The 27,955-nt window shown below is 35.9% G+C and overlaps 1 long non-coding RNA gene across 1 annotated transcript; it reads right to left on the bottom strand.

The window, feature by feature from the left end:
* Window positions 1-27,955, bottom strand: LOC103105916 (uncharacterized). The gene is made up of 3 exons (XR_008913930.1): window positions 27,867-27,955; window positions 15,019-15,076; window positions 1-321 (listed from the first exon to the last, which is right to left on the bottom strand). It is a non-coding gene; the product is annotated as an uncharacterized LOC103105916 (long non-coding RNA).

Genomic DNA, 27,955 nt, shown 5'->3' on the forward strand with positions numbered 1-27,955 from the left:
CTCCTTCATAAATAATTCTCCTTAATTTCTTTCGCTGTCCAAGAAGGAAGGCAAGTCATTTTGAATCTTTACCAGATATAGTAGAGCCCACCAAAGAATCCCTTCAAATGAGGTGCTATTTTTTTTTGTTCTCTTTTATTCTGATTCAAGTTCAATTTTTGAAAATACTTGCCTTGGATTCGTTCCATTTCCTCCGATATTCTGTGAGTTTCCATTGCACAATGTACATCACATCAGAAGAGTTCACTGGCTCCCATTTCAGTAAGATAAAAGAATGGCTGATACGACTGGCCACTGGAGGCTGAAGACTCATTTGGGAGTCTAAGGACAGGGGGAAACACACACATGCTGTTAGTTTTATGGCCATCTAAAACGATTTCTCATAGGAAAAAAATATGCTACTAAAGTTGATGATATTGGAATTTTTTCATTAATTTTCCCATGTGCAGAAGACAATGGGGCTCATAAAGTACTGGGTAGTCTGTTGGGGTTATTATTACTATATTTTGACCCTACATTGCTTAGACTTAAATGAAAACAATTTGTAACGAGATTAATAATTATTTTCCTGGAAGAATCTTCTATCCATGTTATTTTGGGGCAATAGTACTCTCCGTGTGGAAAGTATACAATGTTAAATGTCAAAGAGAAAGATTTAGAAAGAACTTAAATGGTACAATGTGACTAAAGATGAATGGAAGTAATAATATGGGTTAAAGAGCATGTAGAGGTAGCAGGGTATAATAGATTTATTTAATGGAGTGTCTCTCTCATATTAACAGTGAAGAAAAGGCTAGCACACAATATAGATAGGGGACAGACAGACAGAGGTATATAAACATGTACATACACACATATATGCACATATGTATAGTTGGTCTATACATATATGTATAAATGTGTGTATATATACATACATATACCTATATATTGCCCCACTCTGGAACATGAAGATCATCTCTTATTTTGCTGATTATACTCATTAAAAACCAAATTTTAAAAATCAATTCTCCAGATTAGGAATCTATCAATAATAGAATGTAGCCCATACATATTCCTTATTTCCTCATCCTACATATTTCAACTTTAAGTATACAATAAGCAAAATAATGTCCCACAAATCTGTTAAATCTTTTAAACATATTTAACTTGCTGCCATGTATATGTGTGTGTGTGTATATATATATTTCTCCTGACCCAAGTTGATTCTGAACAGAAATTTAGGCAATTTAATAATATATGCATTAATTCAACTGAGACACCTACCAGTACAGGAAAAAAACTAACTAAATGTATCCATCAGATTATATAAAGAATTAAGGTTATTCCACGTTATAAATTGAACTTGCCTTATGCATTAGGCACCATAATATGTAAAAAGTTGAAAATGTATAAATGATAATTTTCTACTTTCTTCCTTTATTAATTTCATTCATGTGTTTCGATAGAAAAATGTAGTGACCAAAACTATGATAGAAACAACACTTTAAAATCCTAGAATTTGTAATGAGGAACAGCCTCGCTATCCATAGCTATAATCTTTTTTAATGTAATTCTTCTATATTTTTGCAGTTTAGTCAAATAGGCAATCAGCCCACCCTATTTCTATGCATTTATTGAAACAATTCATAATTTATGTTGGTCATTTTCTCTAACTTTAATGAATTTGAGTGTCTAAATAAGTAAGTTTCTAAGTAAGTTACTGGAATCACCCTGCCAGACACTTTGACCTACAGCTCCAATTATATCCACTGTTTGTTTTGTTTTTTTACCTTTCTCATTCTTTTTCCAAAGATGCGCACATTTGTAGGATACTCTCCTACCTTCAGCTCCTGGCTTACCATTTCCCCCTTGTATGACCACTGTCAATAGCAACAGTTATGAGTCATATGTTACTTTAGTCTCATAGTTCCTTGACTTTCTCAGGCTTCGATGATTTTTATTTCTATCTCACTTCAGTCACAACCATCATGCCGACCACATTGGATCTTTAAATCATCCAAAATGTCTCTACTTCCAAGATTTTTTTTTAAGTGAGGGAGCCTCATCTTCAACTAAACCTTCACTCCCTCTCTGTCCTTCAGACTCACTACCCAAACGTTATCGTCATGACAACCTGCAGGGTTTTGACTCCTCTTCTCTGTCCTCTTCCATTTCATTTTCCTTTGTTTTCTGACCCAGCATAAAAAAAACAGGGTCAGCTATTTCAACACTACCTTTTTTACCTGGAATAACCTGTTCCCATTTTCATTATCATCTCCACGAACATGCTAAGATTCGTACATCCTATCCTACTCTCTCTAAGAGTTCCATCCTCACATTACCAACTACTTATTGGAATTTTCCAATAATGTGCCCTTTAGATAGATATTCAAGTTGTAATCTTTATCTTTCCTCTAACTCTTCTCTCCCACTTTATAATTGTTGATGGTACAGGCTTCCATTTTCACAAATTGGGAATTATATTTGAAATATACCCCATTTCTAGCCAGCTGCCATGTCTCATTGATTCTCCCTATACCACATTGTCTTATGATTACCCTTCTCCCTGCTCATACACACATTTGGAGCATGTGGGAGGGGGGAATAAATTTAAGGGCCTCCTCTCTGTACTATGCTCTGTACTTCACAAATATTAACTCCTAAGATCCTCACAACTCTAGAAAGTAAGGAGTTATTATCACCATTTTACACTTGAGGAAATTGAGGTAAATGACTTACTTGTCAAGGGTCACACAGCAAGCAAATATCTGAGGCTGGATTTGAACTCAGATCTTTCTGACTTCAGGCCCACAACTCTATTCAATGATCCACATAGGCCTTCATCATCTTTCATCCTGCCTTTTGTAATAACTACCTAATTGGTCAATCTGCTTCCACTGCCTCCTTTCTCCAATTAATATTCCATGTAACTGGCAAAGTGATGGTCCAAAACCAAAACTTGATCATGATATTTCCCTGCTCTAAAAAGTTTTAGTGTTTTCCTGTTGTTTCTGGGATAAAATAAATTCTCTCCTACTTGGCATTTTAGGCCCCTCACAGTCTAGCCCCAGTTTACCAGTAGAGTCTCCTTCCTACTACTCTATTATTCATTCAATCTGGCCTTCGTCTTTTCCTGAAACTTATCCCCTATCTTTGGATCTTTCTTGGATCTGCCTGTTCCTGACATGCACTTATTCCTCAACTCTGCTCCCTGCTTTTCTTTTCTTTTTCTTCTCTCTTTTTATGATTGGCTCAAGTCAATCTTTTTTTAAGGCTCATGACCCCTAAATGATGGTGCCTACCTTCACAAATCACATTGTATTTATTGTTCATATATTTTGCAACTACTTAACTATGTGTATACTCTTTCCCAGATAAAATGTAAACTCTTTGAAAGGAGGGACTTTTTCATTCCTGTCTTTGTCAAGTGCTTCAGATAAGCACATGCATTTTGATGGAAAATGTATAGTGCTCATTCATTAATATGCTCATCTGTCCCAAATCTGCTTACTAGAAGGTAAGCAAGTTGGGCTCAAATTTGACAGAAGGAGATAAGTGGAATTTATTGTCTTCAAGAAATTGCTGAGTGACCACAAAGTCCCAATGGAAAAGAAGGTCCATCTTTTTTAATACCAATATTGTTATGGTATTATTGTATGGTAGCCACACATGCCACATTCTCGGAAGAATTAAATGTCCATATTACAGAGGGCATATAATAGGTAGGAGGAGGCTGCAACTTATAACCATTTAATGATTTCAAAGAATAGGAGTGAATGGTGTCATCAGTAAAAGATAATTGCCTCTAGAAAATCCTGGAATACAATTCAAATATAGCTCAGGTTTAAAAGATGTGGGAAAAGGGGTTTAAAATCCTTGCACAAGTACTTGAGGTCAGAATACATGTAGTTTAGAAGATTTGATTTAAATATTTTCTGATCAATAACAATAGAGATACTTGGAATAACAGAATCAGGTCTTGGGAAGTCCACATTTTCTCCATCCTTCTTAGTTTAACAAGATTAGGAAGGTCTGCATCAAACTCAAGATTTAATTATCTGAGGAAATGGCCTTCAACAGACATGTACAGAAAAAGCGGACAGACCCCTGGACTGTCCTAAGTCAAGCTAAGCTATCATTGGTACAGATGAGATGCAGGAAAGTGACATAAAACCATCTATATAAGGCACATCACTTCCTCTCTCCTCCTCTTTACCTGGAGAGGTGACTCTGGCTGAGAGTATGTGAGGCGTTCAGACATCTTGGAGTGTTGGTGGTGAGTTTTGCCCTTGAGCTGATTCAGGTTTCCGCATCTTAGCTGAGCCCCTTTGGAGGTGAGGTTGATTCTTTCCTCCACACTCAAAACCTTACTTTCTAGATCTCCTAATCTTCCCACCAGGTATTTGCCCCTTCCTTGTTCCTTCTTCTTAATCTCCTCCACTTAAATCTCCTCCAATTAAATCACCATGAAATTTCCAACTGAGTTTGGGTGTTTCATTAGGATTTTATAAATAAAATCCTTGGTGTCCAAATATAATTATTACATTCAGTCTCGACCATAATTATAACCTTTACAGTTGCACAACAGCTTTTATTCCACCTCAGAGAAAATGCAAAATCACAAAAAGATCTCTCCATGTCCCATAAATAATATAGTTCTCCTCCTTTTCTGTGAGTTCCAACTTTCCCCAGGGTCCTAAAAATCTGTCATCTTCATAGCATGATCTTGGGGTCTGTAATCCTTTGGAAGGGAAATATATTTGGAGTTTCTCTTCCATTTTAATTCCAAAATTGGAAAACCTTCTGACATCTTTTACTTATTTTCCAATTCTCTTGTAAACCTAACTTCCTTCTTCAAATTTTGATTTGGTTCCTTTTTCTTTACGGAAATTATTCTCTTAAATTCACCAGCATCCTCTAAGCTACCTGCTCAAATGTTGGGTGGGGGGGGGGGGTTGGTTCATCTTTTTTTAGTTTTTGTTGCCCTTGCTCTTCTGCAATATTTGACCAACTGGGCCCATTTCAAAAACTCTTTCCTCCTATCGCTTCTGCAATAATGCATTACCTTTGTGACTTCTCATTTTCCTTCTCCACCACACTATCCTCTTCCTATGCCAGGCTTCTGAATATTACTGTTTAAAATTCAAAACTAGTTCTCTTGAAATGACTGACCTAAAACTCATTGATAACCAAGAAGTGAATACTCAGAAGGGTTCATCACTTTAGAAGTTTTCTTTCTTTAATTGATAGATAGAAAAACATCTTCTAAAAAGCTCTGAAATGATACTGTTCCCAATTAGTGTCTGAATTCCCTGAAGAAAATAAAGGAAATAATAACAGTAGTTTTTTCTATAACTCTCAGCCTTCTCCCAAGCACTAATCACATTCAGTCTTTATTCCTCACCTACTTTTGAGAGGAACTTGACAAACTACCCAAGCAGAGAATTATGAACTCATCTATGTCTTCTTCAGAGATGTTTAGATGATAATAGGAGGCCCTGGGCTGGATGTGAAAAGAATAAAAGACATTCTTTTAGGAACTTTGCATTTAGCTTGTTTCCTAGGAGATATGGGGAAGGGGTCAAAGAAGAAAAGAAGGAACCTTCCGTTTTTCCATTATATTTCTGATTGTTGTCACGCTTCCCCATTCTGCTTCCCCATTCTCTTCTACAGTTCTCCTATCAATCTTGAGTCTATAGCTCACAGGAAGCATCTGCCCTTCTCTGCTTTCACTTCTTCCTTTTTCCCTCCTCTCCTCCACCTTCTCACATACATCTCTCTCGGCTCTCTCTCACACTGCAGTGATTATCACTGAAGCTCTTCACGGAACTTAAGGCCGTTGACATTCAACAACATTTGGGACGGAATGAGCTCCTCCTCCCTTGGAGTCAGTTAAGTTACGCGCTTCCTTTTCTAAATTAAATTTCTTCCTTTTCCCACTTCCTTTTCTAATTTAAAGCCTGCAAAAGTTCTCAATGAGGAGGGGAGCCCTATCAGAATCCCGCTTGAACTAGGAGAGAGTCAATGAATTGTATCCACAGCCACCCCTGACCCGCTACCTCTAGGAAGGCATTGACCAGCCTGGCTCTTGGACAAGGTTTCCCCCTGCAGACGCACCCCAAAGGGAGCTTCCCTGGGTACGTTACCGCTCTCAGATATGCAAGTCGGGTGTAGACCTTAGTTCATGTTTAAACATGCACATTCGCTAATGGAGGTTAGCCAGTAGAGTTTTAGGGTTTGAGTGTAACATCTCTGACAAAGGGTGGACAGAAAACCGTTTTCAGGTCCTCAAGTACCTTCTGCCCAAGTCGGACGGGCTCCGGGACGTGAAGCTTCAATGCCGCTGTGTCCCCCGACTCTTCCTAACAAGGCCAAGTGCAAAATTTAATCCATTTCTGAGAATAATTGTTAAGCTCTACTCTGTGGACAGCAAGTTCCCAGCTTTGCTGGGAAAACCCCAAAGATAATGGCGTCACCCGTGTGTTGCCCTCCTGGCACTTGGGTTCTAGCCTGAGCACGCAGGGAGCCAGGGGATTCTAGAGCAGGTTTTCACGGGGCAAATGAGGAAGCAGCGCCCTAAAAAGTCAAATGAGGCAGTCCTAGCAGCAGGCCCGAATGTAGCTGCCCAGCAACACTTCTTCAACCTGCCTCTCAACATTTGGAACAGTCAGCTGCTTAATAGTCAGAGGGCCGCGCCAGCGAGCGGATCCTCGGGGATAATTAGACAGAATCACACTATAGGAACTGGGAGGCACATCAAGCAGATCATTCCTAATACATTATAAGCAGTGGCTCTCCACTTTGGCCCGGTAATTATTTCTCACACAATATGATCCATCCCAGGGCAGAATTTCTGAATATAAACATAACTTTCAGCCAGAACTACTAATGAAGGAGTGATGCTTAGTGTTATCCTGCACAAGGACATGCATAAATCAACATTTCAAAATGCAATAACAGTGAGCTACTCTATTATTCAAGAGCTACAAGCACTCAATACATTAGGCTCCCCAAACTAATGGCACGGAGTAGATTTACCTGCTGGGTAAAATTTTCTAATAGAGCGAACCAACATAAACCAATCGACTTTTCACATCGTTTTTTCTTGACATAGTAGATATGGACAGTCTTCGATCCAGAAAAATCGGGGTTCAAGTCCCACCGATGATTTTTATGTGACCTTGCGGTAAATCACTGACCCTCTTCCGTCACCTAGAACTCTCTAAGGATATAAATTGCATGGAAGGTGCCATGCTGCATTTGTAGAGGGAATTTCCTCATTTAGGCCCTCTATTCCAACAAAAAAGCATCCAATGCTTCTTCCTGTACTTATAATTAAATAAATACTTAGTATAAATGGCAAAAAAAAAAGTAAAACAAGAATCTATTTTCTGAACATATATTTCATAGGCCCAATAAATCATTTGACAAAATGCAGTCATTTTAAATTAATAATGATTTTATAATAATAACACTGCTTGCTTATAGACTTGTCATATGTTTGTTTCTAGGTGTGTGACAGAATGTTTCTAAACATATTTGATATATGATTCTGAAGACATGTAATGTTTGTGGCCCCAAACAGAAAGCTATCTTTAATATATAAATTAGCAAGACTTTTTCTGATAAATAAGGGGAAATGTTTCTCCTAAGGAAGGAGAAGAATATATATATATATATATATATATATATAATTGTCCTCCTCCAAAAAAACCCAAAAAATCACATACAAAATTATTTCAAATGCTTAAAAAAAATCAACTAAAATTAAACTTGATTTTCTGAGGATACCACATTCTTTTCAACTCACCTCTCTCTCTCTCTCTCTCTTTCTCTCCTTGATGATTTCTTGGTATATGGTGTATAAACTCTTTTTTTAAATTGTAACTCTCCAGAAGTCCAATTATTCTTATATTGTTTCTCCTTGATCTATTTTCCAGGTGATTTGTTTTTGTGAAAAGATGTTTCATATTCTCTTCTATTATTTCATGCTTTTGATTTTGTATTATTATTACTTCATGTCTTAGGAAATCATTTGCTTCCCTAATCCAATTTAATTCTTAATGCATTATTTTTTTCCCATGAGTTCCTTAATCTCTTTTTCAATGTGGGTGATCTTTCATAATTTTATTGAATATTTTACATTGTTCTTATTTTTTTCTAATTATTCCTCAACTTCTCTCATTTCTTTTTTCCTCAATGTCTGTTTTTGAGGTCTTTTTTTTTCAGTTCTTTGAGAAGCTCTTTTTGAGCTTGTGGCTGTATATTATTTTTCTTTACAATTTTGAAGTAGTGCTTTTATTTCACTGTCCTCTTAGTTTGAGCCAAGATCTTCTCTGTCCTCATAATAGCTATCAATAGTTCAATTCTTTCTTCTTTGCTGATCATTTTTATTTAATTGTTTATTTATTTTTTATTTTAGTGGCCAGGTCAATAGATTTTATTATTGACCTTTTACTGGACTCCCAGTGTTCCTCTCGTACTGTGGTATTTTATTTCAGGTTTCAGGATTCTTTGTTTTATATAACATCCTATTTAGTTATTCCAGTTTTTATATTCCTGTGTCTCATATAATCCCAGGACCCCTACTCAACCCCTAGTCCACAGTTGACCTCAGATTTTCCAACTAGAACCCAAAGACAATTCTGCTACTGCCCAGTCTGGTTCCCAGTCTGGCAACAATCAAGGACTCTACTCTCCTGGGCATGACCACAGCTGATGGGGCCCTCTACAACCATACTCACCAGCATGCACTCCTTTCTGACCCCTCCTCTCCTATTCCTGTAGACTAGGACAGAGCAGATCTCCAATCCAAGTTCCTTGGACAGCCAACTTCCCCCCTTAGCTCTTGGGGACCAGGGCTCACAGACTCCACAGACACCCCACCTAAGAGTTTGCAGGAGACTCCAGTGCAGAGGCTACAGCAGATAAATCTGCTCCTGGGGCCTTAGGTCTGAGGATTCCCATAATGTGCTTGGGATGCAGTTTGAGGGCTCAGCAAACAATCTAGCCAATCTTGCCCCTAGGGCTTACCTTGTTGATTCTGTTCTGTTTGCTCTGTTCCTGCCCCAGGGTCTATGGTGGTTAGATTGGGTTAGAAAAGTATAAAACCTTCCTCCTGACTTCTGTCTGTTTTTGCTACTTTTACCTTTGATTCTGTAGAATTATTTTGGGGCATGGGGGTGGGGGTATATCTTTGCTATCTTTCTACAATGCATCTCCAATATCACAATTTTGTCATCTAGTGAACTTCCAGTCAGCAAAAACTGCCAGATGTTTTTCAAATAAACCATTGCCTGACAATGTCTTCCTCATATAGTTCTAAAATCCCATTTTGAACTTTATCCCTAATAAACTAAATCTCTTTAAATTCAGCTAAATATTCTAATCCATTACAGGTTTTTTTTTTCAGATTCTTAATTGTATCATCCAGTGTGGCACCTAAGGTTGTATCACCTAAAAATCTGGTAAGCCTGTCTTTATCCAAAATAATGATTATATAGCATGGATATGAGATCTCTAGCACAGGCCATTGGAGATCTTCTTTCAAGATGACTTTAAACTCTTAGAAAGTACTCCATGTCTTTATCCAGTTCCTAATCCAGCCAATTGTGTATCCTACCTCTCTCCCTTTTACCCAACTACATTGAGATATCTTATCATATACTTAGTACTTAATGTACTTATGCACTTAACACCTGAGTACACTATGTCTATAGCATTTTCCTGTACTTTTAGCTTAATAACTGTCAAAACAAAAAAACAAATAATGTTCAAATCTGGCCTCAGACACTTCCCAGCTGTGTGACCCTGGGCAAGTCACTTTACCCCCATTGCCTAGCCCTTACCACTCTTCTGCCTTGGAACAAATGCATAGTATTGATTGTAAGGTGGAAAGTTAAAGTTTCAAAAATAACTAATGTTATAATGCCATGAACTATTTTTGGTGAAGCCATAGTGGCTTCTTTGTGGCCACAGCTTTCTTTTCTGGGTATTCACTAAGGAGGTAATCTTCCTTATTTGTCACTTATTTAGTGACATGGGCACTGTACCCTCAGAAACCCAGGGAAATTCTTCTGCTCCCTTCCATCCTTGTGACTCTAAGCCTAAAAACACCCAATGACCCCTCTAGGGTCCTGAGATGATTGTCCTCCTTTGATTGAACCTATCAGGCTACATCTGGGATATCTGTTTGTTTCCTAAAACTAAGGAATCTTTATGCCTCCAGGCAGACTCCAGGACCACCCCACCCCACCAAATGCCTGAGGGCTTACCACTCTAGAGTCTAGTCCACACCATGACATAGCATCTGTTGTAAAGAGTATAAAATCCCCAAAACTGATGTCCTCCCAAGGAACTGCTCCCCATCTTGCTGTTCCACCTTGCTATCCTCCTGGCCATTCTCAACATTACCTCCTGAATTAATAAATTTCTCTTTTTGTTTTTAGGTTAAATCTTGCATTCTTGCAAAAGTATCCTTCCCAAACCCCAGGGGTACATATCTGTACCCCCATTGACCTGGGAACTGTACCCCAGAAACCCAGGCAAACTATTACCAGGGAAACTCCCTTGCCTTTGCATCCTTGTGACTCTTAACCTAGAAACACCCAATGACCCCATGTAGGGTCCTGAGATGTTTATCCTCCTTGATTGTCCTCTAGATTTAAGATGGACAAAGAGATGAATCTTTATGCCTCCAGGCAGGCCCCAGTCAGATGACCACCTCACCCCACCAAGTGCCTGAGGGACTAATACTCTCCAAGTCACATCCACACCAGGACACAGCATCTAAAGAGTGTATAAACCCCAGAACTGATGTCCTCTGGGGGACAGCCCATGTCCCCATGGACAGCTGTCCTCCCAAGGAACTGCTCCCCATCTTGCTGTTCCACCTTGCTATCCTCCTGGCCATTCTCAACATTACTTTCTAAATTAATAAATCTCTTTTTTTGCTTTTACGCGAAGTTTTGGAGTCTTGCATGCTTGCAAAAGGTATCCTTCCCGAACCCTAAGGGTATCTTTCCCACCCACAACACCATAATATTTAGGGGTGGGAGCAGGGGCCCTGGTGTAAGGGAAAATATGAGAAGGTTTACCACTGGAGCATAGGATTGCCAATCCAGCATTTGATTTCTATGTGATCTAAGCAGAATTTTAGGAGGTAGGTTCATCTCCTAAGACTACTGGAGCAAGCTCTGGGAAATGGCTAGTTCTTCTAAGGGGAAAAATTTATCTAAATGGGAATCAGAGTACCACAAGGAAAAAAAAAAACCCAGCATAAAACAGGAGCAGACAGAGAAAAAGTAAATAAACAAGCTTTATTGATGAGAAATACTCACAATAAAGTTAGATAATGGAAAGAGAACAGGTACTCTGGAGTCCGGTAGTTATTTATAAGGCTCTTATCTGAGTCAAGGACTAGAGGGAAAGGGAAGCCTGGACCTAGGAATTGATGCTAAATTATATTTGGAGATAGGGGGATTGAGAGAGGAGATGCTGGAAGAATTGGCAGTAGTTGATATCAAACTTCCCTCCATCACAACAAGGGACTTTTAGCAATTACTTCTTGTCTTAGTTTGACTGGGTGACTCAGGGGAATTGAGCTTTGCAGGGACTTAATTCAGTGGGGGTGAAGAACTCCTAAAATCCTTATAGTTTAAAATAATATTCTCTTTAAACATACAAATTAGAAATAACAGTGAAGAGAGAGACTATTGTCTTTCCTCTTTTCATGAGAGGAACATTTCTCTATCTCTCATTCTTCAATATTTCATCCATTCTCCATAGTCTTTTAAGACTTCCACAATGACAGATGGTGGCTTTTTCCACACTATGACTATTCTACATTTTTTTTTAAAAATCTCTTCTTAAACCCATAACTCTCATATAGCTGCTGACAGCTTCTTGGCTTACATAGAAGACTGAGGACATGAAACAATAGCTTCTTTGACTCTTTTCCTACATTCCTTTAAATTACTCAGTATCACCTAAATTCTCCTTTTTCACTCTACTCACGAAAAAAAAAAAGATATCCCTACACCTTTAAGTTTAAAGCACTGTCATGATCCCATATCTACTTCCTCTAGAATCTTGTTTTAGTAGTCATGAAGTTGTTTAAAATATCTTTTTAAAATTTTCTCATTTTAACTATATATTAAATCCTCTATTTTTGTAATATTGCTAATGTATATTTTTAAAGATATAAATTTGCTAATGAGGAAGGACTTCAAAGCAAGCTTCCCAGAAATAATTTATTGCCAAATAATTTTTCACATTTATCATTAGTTATCTCTATAGTTTATTAATTGGACAACTAATTTTTTTAAATACCCTTCCTACTGATTTGGGTCTTCATATTGAGTTAGTAGTCCTTGAATTCATTTTGTAATCCTTGAATTCATCATTTTGTGTTATCACAGAAAAATAATATTTTGATTGTTCTGCTTTTTTACACATTTATTTTTCTCTTCTGTAGCACATAGGTTTTTAAATATTCAATATGGTACTGAAAATGTATGCATTTTAGTGCTTATTTATTCATAATATATACACATATTTTAGCTCTAAAGTATCCAATAATTTGTTCCATTGTGTATTTTCTTTTAGGTTATCTGTTAGTCTTGTCCTGATCTGAGAGAAGAGTATTAAAGTCTCCTTCAAATATTGGGTACATTTTCAATTCAGCTAATTTTTCCTTTGTCAATTTAGATGTTACTTCATTTGCAATATACATCAATATCAATATTGATTCTTTGTCTCTGGTTCCTTTAAACAGGAGAGAGTCTCCATCTCTTAAAATAATGACTTTTGTTTTATCTTTTTTTGATGATATGATTAAAACTCAAGTTGTTGGGTTTTTAAAAATTCACATGATATATAGCAAATCTTCCATTCCCTTCCTTTTCATTCTATATGTGATTTTAGTTCATGGTGGGGGAGGGGGAGAGTGTATATAATGAATCTTTGCATTGTTATTTCTACTCTGTCACTCCCTTTTATGAATTTTAGCAACAGAGCTGGAGAAGCTGGGGCTGCTGAGCTGTCACTCAAGGAGAACATTTTAATTGGAATGATAACCAGAAAATACTGTTGAGAAAGGAGGAGACAAACTGAAATCTTGATCTCTTTGCCTTAGAGACAGAAAGGAAGAAGGGTCTCTTGACTTGGGGGCAGAAAGAAAGAAGGACAAAGTCCAGCTCTCTCTGATGATCTCTGCTGTGCTACAGTGACTGAATTTACAGACCTGTTAACCAATTTTTCCAATCTGAACTATATTCCACCATCCTCCAACCTAGGAACTATTCTAGTAATTTCCTTTGACTTTCTTATCCACCAACCTAAGGTAGACTTAAATCAAATGTTAAGTATCCTTTTGTCTTAGTAGTTTCTCCCATTGTATCAAAGTCATTTTCCAGGAAGCCCAGCCCTTGCCTCCATCTTCCATTGTAAAACATCAGCCTCTCCCTGATAATCCTATCTTGAATTTCTCATTTCTTTGTAGCCATTTGTAAAGCCAACCGATCCAATCCCTGCCCTCAGTTCTCCTGGAGGTATAGAAATTCCTCAAATTCTTTGGAGCTTCTGAGCTATCTTCTAGCATGGTACATTCTCCCAGAGATACTGCTTGCCAGAGCACCAGGACCTTCAGCTCTGTATGGGTTTGGGCGCTCCACTGTGTGGAGGCCTAAATGTTGAACACTATCCCACTCCTGATTTAAAGACTTTGTTTTTCTGACTAATTAATAGTTCTATGGTTTTTTCCCAAGTTAACAATATGGTACTTTAATAAATCAATCAGTAAATTATAGTGAAGAGGAAATATCTCAGTCTAAATAACTTGTTAGGCATTTGAAAAGTTAAGAGACTATTTAGTGTGCAATTTAAGTGAAATTTAATTACTTCAAAAGGTGTCTTCATGGTATTTTGTGATTTTTTTCCACTGAAGTCATAAAGTAGGAAAGGCTAACTTGGCCATTTTGTAAGATCTCTGAGCCAGATAATTCACTGAAAATGTAAAACAATTACAAATCACTAAGATGTTTTTGAGCAACATGAATCTAAATCATTATTTATGTGGATCAGAGGAATAACTTGTTGAATGGATGAATGCAAAAGCATTCATTAAATGCTTACTATATGGCAAAAACTGCTAAGGGCTGGGGTTACAAAGAAAAACTTTTAAGTATTTCTTTTTTCAAGAACTTCACTTTCTGAGGCAATATAAAAGTTTCAAATTTCTCTGCAGGTACTTTAATTAATGGAATAAGTTTACCTTTCAGATATACTCCATGATACTTTCCATGATCATTATTATTTTCATGATTGATTTTCATTAATTTAAAGCCAAATGTCTTATCAATATAGCAAAATCACAGAATTTAAGCCTTAGAATGAATCTTAAGGTCTTCTAATGGAATTTCCTCATTTTTTTAAAAAACAAAACAATGTCCACCCTCATTTTCTCTCTTAGAATTAGTACTGAGTTTTGGTTCCAAGATAGAAGAGCAGTACAGGTTGGGCAATGAGGGTTAAGTGGCTTGCCCACGGGCACAGGGCAAGTAAATATCTGAGGTCAGATTCCAACTCAGGACTCCTCTTCAAGCCTGGCTCTCTATCCATTCAGCCACCTAACTTCCCCTGATTTCCTCATATTTTACAGGAGGATACTAAGATACAAATACCTTGTGAATTGCCCAAAGACATGGCAGCTGATAGAACTAATGTTCACTCTTAGATCTCTAGACTTTACAGTCCATAGAAATAATGGCATTTGGTTGTATTCTTCATCAAAAGAATACAGTCTATAACATTCAAATAGTTTATGAGGATCAAATTTAGCTTTGTATCCGAATAGAAATGGTTTTCTTTCTAATATTGCAATCCTCTCTTATATGGAAATAAAAATTAAAAGAAAAAAGAATGGAAGAGTGACATATACATTTGCCTTGTGTATTTGATATCCTCAAACATATATAAATAAGGTCCCTCATAGGCACTGGGAAAAGTAGACGACACACAAATTAAAATGTCACTTACACGAAGCTTTACACCAAGATTTCTGTGTCTGTTCACAACTTGCTTGACAGAATTTCACCTATTTTGGAGATAGGTATAAAGATGTACATTGCTAACATGAAATGCAGGTGAAAACAACATAAAATATGAATACAACTTCTTGTTTCACTATACTAACACAAAAAAGGCAGAAATGTCTTTAGAAAATAAAGGCAGATAAAAATGATATTGTAATTTTGTGTAATACTTAAAAGGACTTTAGAATTGGACAAGAAGTTGGATGCACAAAATTTACCAGAAATAGCATTCCCTCTGGAATGGATATCCAACCATTCTCAGTTACGACCTCTTGTGTAGCAAATCATCCTAATTTTGCATAGTTTTAAATTTTTAGGAAATCTCTTTTTAAAAGAAATCAAAATCTGCCTCTCTTTCATTTTCACCAGTTCTTCCTAGCTCTGATTCTGAAGCCAATCAAGTTGAGTCTTCTCATTCCAAATGCCATTCTTTCAAATAGGTGAGTGCTATAGCCCCCAACATCTCCCCAAAGTCCCCAATTCTTCTTTCTCTAGCCTAAAAAAATTCTATCATATTTTGTATGTGTATCTCTTTCTTTGTCTCTCTCTCTTGCTAATGTGTTATTAACTGAAAATAAAAAGAAAGGTAAAAGATAATCTCTGCTTTCAATGAGCTGAAACTCTTATCAGAAGACAACATGCAAACAACTATATACAAACAAGCTATGTGGAGGATGAATTGGGAAGGGGAGAAATTAAAAGGAAAAAAAAAACAAAGCAGTCAGATCTAAGAGATTCTAGAAATATAGACTCATAGAAAAAAGAAACCAAAAGGACCCGGGGCATTTAATCTTACTCCCCCATTTTACAGAAGTGGAGAATGAGATTCATTAAGTTGATTCAACTCAACAAGCATTTATTAAGTGCTTATTTTGTGCTAGGCAATGGAATATGTTCTGGGATTATTAGTGAAGGGGAAAGAAAAACAGCCTCTACCTTCTTTCAAATGGGAAAACACAAAACAAAAGGAAGATGAATAGGGGTGTAGATTCTGGGAGGAATGGACCAGTCAACTGAACACAAACTCATCATAGGAATGGAGCAAACCTAAAGTACAAGAAGGAAGAGATACAGTGAGGATTCAGGGCAAAATCCATGATAGAAAAGCAGTTGTGGCATGGTGGAGAAAGTTTAGAACCTCTAGTCCAATTTGAGTTTCTTACAGGGAAAGGCACTTGAGCCACAGGTATTTAAGGTAGTTTAAGGTTGGCAAATGCCTCAGATTTGAAGCCTTGGGATCAAGTGAGTTGTTAAGATTCATTCAAATATTAAAATTTGAATTCAGGTCCTTTGCTCTAAACTCAGGTTCTTAATATGTGCCTGGAATACCAAAAAAAAAAAAATCAAGAAATATTATGATTATGGAACTGATGGGACTTGGCAGTTAATTATATATGAGGGATAAAAGAAATGGGGAGATCAGTCCAAGGTTGTAAATCTGGAGGACTAGAAGGATGGCAGTACTCACAATAGAAATAGGAAAATTAGAAAATCCAGGATTAAGGGGAAAGATGATGCATTCTAATGTGTGCATATTGAATTTGAGATGCCTACAGGACATCAAGTTGGAAATATCTAATAGGCTGGAAATTGTATTAAAAGTTCCTACAAGTCCAGGAATGTCTTTATATGTTTATACCAAGAACATAGTACAGTGTTTGTTACCAGGCAGATATTTAAACATGATTTTTCATCCATTCATCCATAGATAGTAACTCAACTCTCAACTTATGAAAATCATGTCTTATAATGTTTTTAATTATTTTGACTTCAATCCAAATCAGAATGGAAAGAGGTCTAGCCCTGAATTCAGATGACTTGGGTTTATATTAAAACACTATATCTTGCATTCATAAATATTAGCTATTATTATCATTCTTCAATTTCTCATGTCTACTTTTTGTCTCTTACTTTTTCTTAATAGTTGATTTGCCACTTTTATTCTGTTAGTGTCAGTTAGAAGCTGGGGTTGGAGGAGCTGTGAGGCAGAAGATCTTCAATACTTTCTACAACTTCCTTCCCAAATCTCCTCTTTACATCCCCTTCCTCGAATTCTCCCAGCCCAACCATGGAAGATGAAGAACAGAAGAAGAAAATGAGTGGGGAGGGGGAGAAGGAATAGGAAGGGACAGCGTCTTCTGAATGTGCTTGGAAGAAGGGACATGAAGGAGTATGTCTCTGTCACATACAGACTTCTGTATTTATAGTTTTGAAATTGAAATCTACTTACTGGCTTTAAAATCCTAAGTAGGATTTTTCAATCTAAGCATTCTTAACATGGTTTATGACCTTGTTTTAAAAACATTTTATGATTAAAATATATATATAAAACTGGTTTCCTTTGTATTTTATTTTATGCATTTAACATTATTCTGTGTTCGTGGGATTACTAGACTGCCAAAGGGCTCTGTGATACAAATATATTAAAACTTCTGTTCTAGAGAGCAAATTCTCCTATTTCATTTAGTATACTTATTTTTAAAATTGCATCAGCAGCCTACTTTACTTGAATACCCTCAAGAAAGGAAATTTCACCTGTGTTTATTCAGAAATCTGGCCTGCTGGGCCTCTTCTCCTACTGCCTAGTTCATTGCGTTTACATCTCAGCTGTGAATAGTATATATTTCTTTACTGCTGTGTTTCCTTAATGAAAATAATTTTTACTCTAATCCAGATTTTGCAATGAAGTCTATAAAGAATTTTTCCCAAATTGAAATATTGTTGAAAATGTTTCCTTTCTACAGATTCATTAATAAATGTGTAAGTAATGTCTTACTGGTAAGGATTGTCCACTTACATTTTTTTTATGTTGGCTCATCCATAAACACGTACCTCTATAAAACATTTTGTAATGCCTACTTTTTAATGTAAATAAATCAATGAATTTTCATACACTGCTCAAGTACTAGAGGATGACTTCAGTCTACCAATAAAGGAAGACATAAAGGAGATATTTGTAGCATATTATTCAATTAAAAACAGCTTACTTTTCATCATACAATTTTGAGTCCGTGAATATGAGGCAAACATTGATTCATGTTTAATTATATAATACACATATCTCTAAACTGAGCTCCATTCCTCTAAACATCGGGCTCTTATGGAATGCTCTATAACTTTCAAATGATGATTATTTTTGCAAAGCTCTTTCTGGTGTCATTCCGCCAAGAGAGGAGAAAACCATGCCCATTTGACTTCTCTTATGTGTTCTCCCAGCGAGTTCTCTGGGATTCAAGTCAAAGTAATCAGTATCTAGAGCTGCATTCCACAGTATAGTTCTACAAAGGTCTGGCCACCAGAACAACCCTAACTGAAGGAAGGAGGAGAGGAGACAAAGGACAGAAAAAGCAATAAAGTCAAATAACACACATTCACACAGTCGTAAACTGTACAAAGTGGTTTCTTTCAACCACCCATGAAGGAGCTCGTGTAATTTCTGTAATCCCCACTTTTTACACGAGGAAATAGTCCCAGAGAGGTGCTCAGGGTGATAGAGAAATAATATGTAGATTTCATCGTTTAATTAATTTAATAATTAAAATATAGAAATAAGATATAGAAAGTAAGCAATGAAATGAAAGCTGAACCGAGGTCTTCGTGTTCCAATCCCAGGCTCTTTCCAGGGGTCTCCAAATTCCTTCTATGGGGAACATCGAGGTGTTTTGCAAGTGTTTTCTATTTATACCAGGATGTCATTGTGAGGAAAATCAGTCTCGATTTTCTAGGTATTCCCTTCTCACATCATGCCTGCTAACATAATTATCAGTGCTAGTCCTCTCCACAAGGAAAGAGTAAGAGTCTATACGGAATCAAGAGTGGATGTCTTCAACCTTTATAAGGTAAATCTGTAACATTTTATTAACCAGAAGAATGAGGAAATTAAAGTGAAATGGCTTTATTTTTGACATGATCTCCTTTTCGGAAAATTTAACATTTATTTTAAAATTTATTTTATTTTATTTTAAATTTATTTTATTGTATTTATTTTAAAATAATATTTATTTTAAAATAAATTTATTTTAAACATTTATTTTAAAATAATAACAATTTACTGAGAAATATGATGGTCAATAATTTTCAACTTTCCTTACCTCACATTCTTCCTTAAAAGAATTCTCCTGAATGATAAGAGGGAGATTTAAAACAGAAAAATTCCAATGCAAACAACATAAATCATAATGTTCATAGTTTTCTCAGTGGTATCATTTGATTAAATTGAAGAATAATTATTCACAGTAAATATTATATGGAAAGGGAATGTGACACCATTTTGAATTAAAAGTATCTTGATGATTTAGTAAAAAAAATACCGAACCTAGAATCAGAAAGTTCAAATCCTCCCTCTGCTATTAACTGTGTGACATGGGGCAAGTCACTTAATCTCCTTCAGCCTCAGTTTCTTCATATTTTATTAAAATGGGTATATTCAGCTTCTTCACAATAAAGTGGGACAATACTTGTAAATTTCCTTGTGCACCTTAAAGTCTAATGGTTTTCAGTCTTGTTTTATGTTCTGTTTCATAGTATTTGACTTGTATTTGTGAGTTTCTTAAAATAACTTGGAAACTATACAGATGACAACTTTTTGAACTGTGCATAAAGGAAATAATCTATTTTTGCAATATTGCACTTATCAGTTTCAACTTGTTTGTCTGCAATTAAAGAAATTCTTTGCCTTTAACTTTTATTTTGCCTTTGTTTACCTGAAATTCAATACTATTCTTTGAAAAAGGAAATATTTTATTAAGATGGGACATTTACAACATGTTTCTGATATGAATCAAACCATATAGATTCATGTAGGCTAAATAATTCCAGCAGATTTTTAAAAAATGAAATGGAATGTTAAATCTTCAAACAGATATATCTGACATTGCACTTTTCTGATAGACCATTATTGGAAATTTGATTAAATGGCATTATTTTTATAGACCTCATTTGTTCATATGTTTGAGAATATGCTTTAGGTTTTCAAATATAATACATAATGTTTATAGCACATTTGAATGCTTCTATTTATGAAATATTACTATTAAACTAAAAGAATATGTTTGTTCACAAACTTATGTAAGTGACCAGAACCAGCTGTATGGAAGTAAATAAAATCCACAGAGGAGACTGGATTGAGAGGTCTGGTTCACTCTGGGATTTATGCCACTCTCATCATTATATTGAAGTTCAGACATTTTAGAAGTACAGCATATGGAAATGGATAATCAATGCTAATGAGCCTAATAAGCTATTTATTCTAAACTACTCATTTTACTGATGAAGAAAGAGGTCCGGGGTGGTAAGGATAAGCCCATCCCTGGAAAAATAAGTATAGGAGCATAATTTGAACCCATATTCTCTGACTCTTAGGTTAGAATTTTTCCCTAGAACCATGTTGCCTCCCATGTAATTTCAGCTTAAGCATTTCCCTTTTTCTCAATCTGTCCTCTCTATTTAAAAGTGTGTGAAATTACATGTTGAATTTTATGCTGGTACAATTATGAGAGTTTGAATTGAATCTATGGAAAATTCCTCCAATATTTTTGCCAAGAAAATTCCAAATAGGGTCACCAACAGGCACAACTAAAACAACCAAACAGCAAAAGTGAGTAACCTCATTTCTCAAGTATATAGAGAATTGAGTCAAATGTATAAGCACATAAAGTATTCCCCAACTGACAAATGGTCAAAGGCAAATTCTGAGGTAAAGAAATTAAAACTGTCCTTAATCATATGAAAAAGTGATACAATAACTATTAGAGAAATGCAAATTTAAAAACTCTGAATACCATCTAACACCCATTAGACCAGCTAAGATAATGAAAAAGGAAAATGCTAAATATTAGAGGGGATATAGAAAAATTGATACACTAATACACTGTTGGTGGAGCTAGAAACTGATTCAATCATTACAGATAGCAATTTTGAACATACTCAAAAGACCATAAAACTGTGCATACTCAGTAAAAACACTCACTTCTAGGTTTATATCCCAAAGGAATCAAAGTAGGGAAAAAGGAACCACTAGTATACAAATATTTATAGTAATTCTTTTTATGGAGTTATAAGAACTAGAAACTGAATGAATGCCAAGTGTAATAGAGAACTGTCCTAGAGAGATGTGAGATGATACAACCTACCCAGGGCCAGTAAAGCACAAAACTGTTGGCTTATATTAAACAAAGTTTATTTTAAAAGGGAGTAAGGGAAAATTGTAGTTAAGACCCCAATACTCTTAAAACCTGGCTCCACCCAACTTCTATGTCTCTACCGAAGGAGAGCCTTGTTTCTCTTCTCTGGGCCCTTCCTACAGCTCCCTGCTCTTATCTAAAAAACCTCACATGCTATCTGACTCTAACCTGATCTTCCCAGTAGCGATTAACAAAAAAGGAAGGGAAAAACCTGGGTTTGGCTGCACCAACCCAAAGTCCCAAATGAAAATCTTTGGATTGCCTTAGCCTAAAAGGATTTCTGGCAGATGCATCACTGGCAGATAATCTTTGCACTCAGGGAAAATGACTCTCTCAAAAGTAGATTCTCTTCCAAGAAGTCAGTAATTTCTCCATGAAACCATGGCCATCTAGGGAAAATCTCTCAGAGCAAAATCTCCCTCCAGCTTGGTGGAAATCCAGGCAGAGAGTAGAACTTCCTTCCAGCACAGTGGAAATCCCAGAGGGAAGTAATGACAGTTTTTGTCAGTTCAAACTCCCACAAATCCTCTCTCCTTCCCAGAATCCTTTCCTTGGGCTTACATAAAAATTCCCTTCTTTTACTTTTTAAATTTTATTTATTTATTTATTTTTAGTTCTTGAATTAATTAATTTAGTCAATTTAGAACATTATTCCTTAGTTACAAGAATAATATTATTTCCCTCCCTCCCCTCATCCCACCCTTTCTTTGCTGACTCCCAATTCCACTGGGTATTACTTGTGTATTGATCAGAACCTATTTCCATGTTGTTGGTGGTTGCACTAGGATGATCATTTGGAGTCTACATTCCCTTGACCCATGTGATCAAGCAGTTGCTTTTCTTCTGCGTTTCTACTCCCACAGTTTTCCCTCTGAATGTGGATAGTGTTCTTTCTCATAGATCCCTGCAGATTGTTCAGGGACACTGCATTGACACTAATGGAGAAGTCCATTACATTCGATTGAACCACAGTGTATCAGTCTCTGAGTACAATGTTCTCCTGGTTCTGCTCCTCTCGCTCTGCATCACTTCTTGGAGGTTGTTCCAGTCTCCGTGGAATTCCTCCACTTTATTATTCCTTTGAGCACAACGGTATTCCATCCCAACATATACCACAATTTGTTCAGCCATTCCCCAATTGATGGGCATCCCCTCATTTTCCAATTTTTTGCCACCACAAAGAGCACAGCTACGAATATTCTTGTACAGGTCTTTTTCCTTATTATTTCTTTGGGGTACAAGCACAGCAGTGCTATGGCTGGTTCAAAGGGCAGACAGTCTCTTAGCGCCCTTTGGGCATATTCCAAATTGCCCTCCAGAATGGTTGGATCAGTTCACAACTCCACCAACAATGAATTAATGTCCCCACTTTGCCACATCCCTTCCAGCATTCATTACTTTCCTTTGCTGTCATGTTAGCCAATCTGCTAGGTGTGAGGTGATACCTCAGAGTTGTTTTGATTTGCATCTCTCTGATTATAAGATTTAGAGCACTTTTTCATGTGCTTATTAATAGTTTTGATTTAATTGAAAACTGCCTATTCATGTCCCTTGCCCATTTATCTATTAGAGAATGGTTTGATTCTTTGTACTATTGATTTAGCTCTTTGTAAGTTTGAGTAATTATACTTTTGTCAGAGGTTTTTATTATGAAGATTGTTTCCCAATTTGTTGCTTCCCTTCTAATTTTGGTTGCATTGGTTTTGTCTGTACAAAAACATTTTCATTTGATGTAATCAAAATTATTGATTTTATATTTTGTGATTTTTTTCTAGTTCTTGCTTGGTTTTAAAATCTTTCCTTTCTCAAAGATCTGACAAGTATACTATTCTGTGTTCACCTAATTTGCTTATAGTTTCCTTCTTTATATTCAGGTCATTCACTGATTCTTAGTTCATCTTCATATAGGGTGTGAGATGCTGATCCAAACCTAATCTCTCCTATACTGTCTTCCAATTTTCCCAGCAGTTTTTATCAAATACTGCATTTTGGTCCCAAAACCTGGGATCTTTGGGCTTATCCTAGTCTGTCTTGCTGAGGTCACTTACCCCAAGTCTATTCCACTGATCCTCCTTTCTGTCTCTAAGCCAGTACCAAATTGTTTTGATAACCACTGCTTTATAGTGTAGTTTGAGATCTGGTACTGCAAGGCCACCTTCCTTTGCATTTTTTCCCTGATGATTTCCTTGGATATCCTTGATCTTTTGTTCTTCCAAATGAACTTTGTTATGTTTTTTTCTAATTCAGTAAAAAAAGTTTTTTGCTTCAATGGGTATGGCACTAAATAAGTAGATTAATTTGGGTAGAATTATCATTTTTATTATGTTAGCTCATCCTACTCATGAGGAGTCAACATTTTTCCAATTGTCTAGATCTAGTTTTAATTGTGTGCAAAGTGTTTTGTAGTTGTGTTCATATAGTTCCTGTGTTTGTCTCGGCAGATAGATTCCTAAGTATTTTATATTGTCTAGCATGATTATAAATGGAATTTATCTTTCTAATTCTTGTTGAGATGTGTTGGAGATATATAGAAATGCTGATGACTTATGTGGGTTTATTTTGTATCCTGCAACTTTGTTGAAGTTGTTAATTATTTCAATTAGCTTTTTGGTTGATTCTCTAGGAATCTTTAAGTAGACCATGATATCATCTGCAAACAGTAATAGCTTGGTCTCCTCATTGCCTATTTTAATACCTTCAATTTATTTTTCTTCACTAATTGCTACAACTAGTGTTTCTAGTACAATGTTAAATAATGGAGGTGATAATGGGCATCCTTGTTCCACTCCTGATCTTATTGGGAAGGCTTCTAGTTTGTCCCCATTGCAGATGATGTTTGCTGATTGTTTTAGATAAATACTGTTTATTATTTTTAGGAAAGGCTCTTCTATTCCTATGCTATATAGTGTTTTCAATAGGGATGAGTGTTGTATTTTGCCAAAGGCTTTTGCTTCATCTATTGAAATAATCATGTGATTTTTGTCAGTTTGCTTGTTAATATGGTCAATTATGTGGATGGTTTTCCTAATATTGAACCATCCTTGCATTCCTGGTATGAATCCTACCTGGTCACAGTGTGAAATTTAGATTACTCCACCCAACTTAGATCTTACTTTATGGAGAAGATGAAATTGTAATCTCTTCATTGAACAATGAAGGTACTTAGTTCTTACTTTATAGTGAAGCTAGAACTTTAAGCTAAATCTGTTTTTAGATCTTAATACAAAAAGGTGTTAAGTAACTACGAAGGTTAAATTAATCACAAAAAGGTTAAGTAACTAACAAAAGGTGGACTTAACAAAGAAGTGTTAAGTAACTCAAAAGATATAATCTAATCAAAGAAGATGAGAACTAAAGAATAGGCAGTCCTCAGACAAAGACTCTGATGTGATTGGTAGATGTGAAAATTTAGAGGAGGGGACACAAGAGTAAAAGGTCTATATATTTGGCTAACTTCCTCTCTCCGGGACCTTTTGATGGCAGAGAGGCGGCTGGTGGCAGCGTGCTAGACCTTTTGGCATCTTGGAATGGCTACAGCTATTGTCCGGTTTGATGGTGAGTTTCTGACTGAGTTTTTCCTCCTTTATTTTCCAAACTTCATCCTCTTAGAAGTCTCTAATTTCTTTCAGAGACGTTGGAGCGGAGATCTTGAACTCCCCCTGGCACAGGCCAGGCAGGAGAAATCCTATATCCTCTTCCCTCTTTCTCCTTAAATCCTTCCTTCTATATTAATTAAAATTACCATACATTTCCAGACTGACTTGGCTATTTTCTTTGGGATGTTTCCCCAGTGACCTATTAATTTAGATTTTAAGACACAACCCGAAAATACAATAGTGAATAACCCCCATGACCACTTGCTGGAGTCTTTTTGCTAGTATCCCATTTAAGATTTTTGCATCTATATTCATTAAGGAGATTGGTCTATAGTTTTCTTTCTCAGTTTTTGACCTGCCTGGCTTTGGAATCAGTACCGTATTTGTGTCGTAAAAGGAATTTGGTAGTACTCCTTCTTTGTTTATTTTGTCAAATAATTTGTATAATATTGGGATTAGTTGTTCTTCAAATGTTTGATAGAATTCATTTGTGAATTCATCTGGACCTGGGGATTTTTTCTTATGGAGTTCTTTGATGGCTTGTTCAATTACTTTTTCTGATATGGGGTTGTTTAGGTAATCTATTTCTTCCTCTGTTAGTCTAGGCAATTTATATTTTTGTAAATATTCATCCATATCACCTAGATTGCCATATTTATTGCCATATAATTTTTTAATTAGATTGACTTTGTCTATTTTAAAATTCCTTTTTTTTAGCTAATCACTAAAATCACTCTATCCTCAATTTATAGTCCTACATGCCCATGAATTGAAGAGTGGCTGAACAAGTTGTGATATATAACTGTAATGAAATAATATTTTGCCATAGGAAATGATGAACAAACTGATTACAAGAAAATCCGTGAGGACTTATATGAAATGATGCAAAGTGAAATGAAGAGAACCTGGAGAACATTCTACACACTAAGAGCAATAAAGTATTATGATCAACTGTGAATGAAATCAGAAATGCAAGGATCCATTACAATTCCAAAGGATTCACGACACAAAAGGACATCTAATACTAAAAGAAAGAACCCATGAAAGTCTGAATGTAGATTAAAGCATGTCATCCTTCATTTTATTTCCTATATGATTTTTCTTGAGTAAGTGATAGTATATTATTTCATAACATAATTAACATGTTAAATGTATTGTATAATAACACACGTACAACCAAGATTATATTGCCTACTGTATTAGGTTATGGTAGGGGTGGGAGACAGGGAGAGAATGTGAATCACAAAATGTCAGAAAATGATGGTTGAAAATTATATTGATGTAATCAATACAAAAATAATTTTAAAGGTGAATAATGTACAGCCACTTACATCTGCCATAATTAGATATTACTGGAAGGTTGTATAAATATTCTAATAAAAATCAATCAAACTCAACATAACTGTGCAAAGAAAAGAAAAAGAAAAACAAGATTTGTTTGATTATTTTATTCAATTGGCTGAATTCAACTTTAAATATTAGAAATATTTCTTTAGGGAAATATGCCTATGTATGCATGTATGCTACCAATTGTGAGCTTCTTATAATAGTTTAAATATATATATAGGTCATAGCTTTTTAAATATGTGTGTATATATATTATATTATATGTTACATATATTGAGAGAGATAGGAAGACAGAGACAGACTTAGATGGAGAGAGAGAGAGAGAGAGAAAGAAAGAGAGAGAGAGAGAGAGAGAGAGAGAGAGAGAGAGAGAGAGAGAGAGAAGAGAGAGAGAGAGAGAGAGAGAGAGAGAGAGAGAGAGAGAGAGAGAGAGGTATCTATCTGGTACCAACATACTACAAAAGAGAAGTAATCTATGAATTTATTAGCATCTATTAATATATGCAAATTTTGTCAGCTAAATTCACTGGAGGGCAGTAATGTAAGGAATGGCTCAGTACAGGAATATTTAAATGAACTTGAATTAAAAAGACAGAGTGATAAAATTGGAGATAGAAATGATGTTAAAAGCAAACTCCTCATGTCTCAGATTTTTTCTAGCATTAATACTGACCCAATTTATTGAATACCTTATTGTTTCTTTAACATAAGTATATTTAATAATATTTCATTGGTGGAGGAGGTGGGGAAGGGGATGAAGAAAAGGCCACACTCCTCTCATTCTCATATTCTTTTATTGTTCAGTTGTTTTATTTGTGTCTTAACTCTTGATGACCCCTTTTGAGGCTTTCCTGGCAAAGAAACTGGAGTAGTTTGCCATTTCCTTCTCCATCTCATTTTACAGATGAGGAAACTGAGGTAAACAGGTTTAAGTGACTTGCCCAGGGTTGCACAGCTAGTAAGCAACTTAGGCCAGATTTGAACTAAGGAAGATGAGTCTTTCTGATTTCAAGTCTGGCACCTTATCCTCTTTGCCACCCAGTTGTCCTATTAACATATTCTACATTTTACTAAAACTGGGCTACTCTCTATCATCTGGTCTCATTGCCCTCTCCTCTGATCCCACATATTTCCCTTTGATAGTTATTCTGTTTTCTAGTGTTCCACACAGAAACTGCATCCTCCAGGATACAGGAGTATCTCTGACCACCAGAAAAAAATTTCCTCTTTTTCCTCAAAATTTTCACAGGTTTTTGCCTGAATTTTCTTATCCCCTATTTTATCTTTGCCATGTATTAGACTTATTTGTGTTCTTATGACATCCACTATGTTAGATTATAAGTTCCTTAGCATCCTTTTTATCTTAATATCAAGCACAATGCTTTGAACATAGTAGGCATTTAATAAATATTCGTTGGATTGAATTGGTTTCAATAACTTTTGAAGAAGGCCACAAGGGTATCCTTCAGTCATTGTTAGCTCTGCACAAGTACTTCCTGACAATGTGTTTTATAAACCACTTCAGTGGTTATAGGAGGCACTAAATTTTCCCCTATGGTGCTTAATGTTCATTAAAGACCAATGTGGCAAAGTCTAGTTCACATATATAGAATGCTTATAATTAAAAACACTTAATAATCTTAAACATTCAGTACATACTAGATTACCATTCAGGAAGGAGCAAAGTGATCTCTTACACACTTTGAATGGCAGTCCTGCAGTGTGGAGTTCCATGGATAACATGTTTCTGAACACT

This window comes from Monodelphis domestica, chromosome 8, assembly GCF_027887165.1.
Source record: "Monodelphis domestica isolate mMonDom1 chromosome 8, mMonDom1.pri, whole genome shotgun sequence".
Lineage (NCBI taxonomy): Eukaryota > Metazoa > Chordata > Mammalia > Didelphimorphia > Didelphidae > Monodelphis > Monodelphis domestica.